Source organism: Garra rufa, unplaced genomic scaffold (genome assembly GCF_049309525.1).
Source record: "Garra rufa unplaced genomic scaffold, GarRuf1.0 hap1_unplaced_003, whole genome shotgun sequence".
Lineage (NCBI taxonomy): Eukaryota > Metazoa > Chordata > Actinopteri > Cypriniformes > Cyprinidae > Garra > Garra rufa.
Genome location: NW_027394278.1, coordinates 3,006,987 through 3,009,486, shown reverse-complemented (window position 1 = coordinate 3,009,486; position 2,500 = coordinate 3,006,987). Strand labels below are relative to the sequence as shown.

Here is a 2,500-nt window from a genome sequence, read left to right as displayed (position 1 = left end):
CCATCCAAGTACTAACCAGGCCCGACGCTGCTTAGCTTCCGAGATCAGACGAGATCGGGCGCTCTCAGCGCGGTATGGCCATAAGCGAGGGCTGCTCCAAAAAGTGGGCTATTTAAAGATCAGCCTCCGTAAAAGCCAGCATATTATATAAATAGTGAAGAAAAGGCAAAAGCTTACAGCACCTGGTATTCCCAGGCGGTCTCCCATCCAAGTACTAACCAGGCCCGACGCTGCTTAGCTTCCGAGATCAGACGAGATCGGGCGCTCTCAGCGCGGTATGGCCATAAGCGAGGGCTGCTCCAAAAAGTGGGCTATTTAAAGATCAGCCTCCGTAAAAGCCAGCATATTATATAAATAGTGAAGAAAAGGCAAAAGCTTACAGCACCTGGTATTCCCAGGCGGTCTCCCATAAAAGTGTAACAATCGGCCTTATCAGCCGAGTTACAAGACTAAAATGGGGTCAGATTTAACTGTGAGAGATGACTAGTGGTTAAAAGAATGAGACATAAAAGAAAATTGGTTTAAATAGATTTGGTGTATTTACAAGGTTCACATAAAAGACTTTAAAACAACACGATAAAACTAGGTAAACTCTGTTAAAAGAATACAGTTCATTTGTCCATACCCTAAAAACAGGTAAACTCTGTTAAAAGAATACAGTTCATTTGTCCATACCCTAAAAACAGTCCAAGAACCCCAGTGTGTTGATAAGTCCAATGTGAGTGTCCACCAGTGTATATACAATCCACAGAAAGTGTAATCCAAAGTTTGCAGGTGGTGAATGGAAAGGTGAGCTCTAAAATTAGCAACTCCTCAATCCAACAGTTTGGTGACTGTCCTTTGTTTGTCATGCTGCTCTCTTATACAGTTGTACTTCCTGCTTCCTGTCATGTGTCTAGTCACATGACAGGCCAACCATCCATTTATTAAAGACACATACACTTAAAATGTTAAGAGTAATAAAATGGCCTAAAAAACATGTAAAACACTTAAAACTCTATAATACATGTAAATGATTGTAATAAATAGAGCGGTAAAACACGTCTTTCTAAAAGCCAGCATATTATATAAATAGTGAAGAAAAGGCAAAAGCTTACAGCACCTGGTATTCCCAGGCGGTCTCCCATCCAAGTACTAACCAGGCCCGACGCTGCTTAGCTTCCGAGATCAGACGAGATCGGGCGCTCTCAGCGCGGTATGGCCATAAGCGAGGGCTGCTCCAAAAAGTGGGCTATTTAAAGATCAGCCTCCGTAAAAGCCAGCATATTATATAAATAGTGAAGAAAAGGCAAAAGCTTACAGCACCTGGTATTCCCAGGCGGTCTCCAATAAAAGTGTAACAATCGGCCTTATCAGCCGAGTTACAAGACTAAAATGGGGTCAGATTTAACTGTGAGAGATGACTAGTGGTTAAAAGAATGAGACATAAAAGAAAATTGGTTTAAATAGATTTGGTGTATTTACAAGGTTCACATAAAAGACTTTAAAACAACACGATAAAACTAGGTAAACTCTGTTAAAAGAATACAGTTCATTTGTCCATACCCTAAAAACAGGTAAACTCTGTTAAAAGAATACAGTTCATTTGTCCATACCCTAAAAACAGTCCAAGAACCCCAGTGTGTTGATAAGTCCAATGTGAGTGTCCACCAGTGTATATACAATCCACAGAAAGTGTAATCCAAAGTTTGCAGGTGGTGAATGGAAAGGTGAGCTCTAAAATTAGCAACTCCTCAATCCAACAGTTTGGTGACTGTCCTTTGTTTGTCATGCTGCTCTCTTATACAGTTGTACTTCCTGCTTCCTGTCATGTGTCTAGTCACATGACAGGCCAACCATCCATTTATTAAAGACACATACACTTAAAATGTTAAGAGTAATAAAATGGCCTAAAAAACATGTAAAACACTTAAAACTCTATAATACATGTAAATGATTGTAATAAATAGAGCGGTAAAACAAGTCTTTCTAAAAGCCAGCATATTATATAAATAGTGAAGAAAAGGCAAAAGCTTACAGCACCTGGTATTCCCATGCGGTTTCCCATCCAAGTACTAACCAGGCCCGACGCTGCTTAGCTTCCGAGATCAGACGAGATCGGGCGCTCTCAGCGCGGTATGGCCATAAGCGAGGGCTGCTCCAAAAAGTGGGCTATTTAAAGATCAGCCTCCGTAAAAGCCAGCATATTATATAAATAGTGAAGAAAAGGCAAAAGCTTACAGCACCTGGTATTCCCAGGCGGTCTCCCATCCAAGTACTAACCAGGCCCGACGCTGCTTAGCTTCCGAGATCAGACGAGATCGGGCGCTCTCAGCGCGGTATGGCCATAAGCGAGGGCTGCTCCAAAAAGTGGGCTATTTAAAGATCAGCCTCCGTAAAAGCCAGCATATTATATAAATAGTGAAGAAAAGGCAAAAGCTTACAGCACCTGGTATTCCCAGGCGGTCTCCCATAAAAGTGTAACAATCGGCCTTATCAGCCGAGTTACAAGACTAAAATG

At 41.7% G+C, this 2,500-nt stretch overlaps 5 non-coding genes across 5 annotated transcripts in view; all 5 read right to left on the bottom strand.

Moving 5' to 3' along the window:
* LOC141311672 (5S ribosomal RNA) overlaps positions 1-86 on the bottom strand; it is a 119-nt gene extending 33 nt beyond the window's left edge. The window contains exon 1 of the ribosomal RNA XR_012349132.1: positions 1-86. This exon is cut by the window's left edge and continues 33 nt beyond it. This is a non-coding gene — a ribosomal RNA (5S ribosomal RNA).
* Positions 87-170: 84 nt separating this feature from the next.
* On the bottom strand, positions 171-289 carry LOC141310000 (5S ribosomal RNA). Its single transcript, XR_012347547.1, has one exon. It is a non-coding gene; the product is annotated as a 5S ribosomal RNA (ribosomal RNA).
* Positions 290-1,090: 801 nt separating this feature from the next.
* LOC141309988 (5S ribosomal RNA) lies at positions 1,091-1,209 on the bottom strand. Its single transcript, XR_012347535.1, has one exon. It is a non-coding gene; the product is annotated as a 5S ribosomal RNA (ribosomal RNA).
* An 801-nt stretch (positions 1,210-2,010) lies between these two features.
* On the bottom strand, positions 2,011-2,129 carry LOC141311671 (5S ribosomal RNA). Its single transcript, XR_012349131.1, has one exon. It is a non-coding gene; the product is annotated as a 5S ribosomal RNA (ribosomal RNA).
* Positions 2,130-2,213: 84 nt separating this feature from the next.
* On the bottom strand, positions 2,214-2,332 carry LOC141309975 (5S ribosomal RNA). The gene has a single exon (XR_012347521.1). It is a non-coding gene; the product is annotated as a 5S ribosomal RNA (ribosomal RNA).
* Positions 2,333-2,500: the final 168 nt, after the last annotated feature.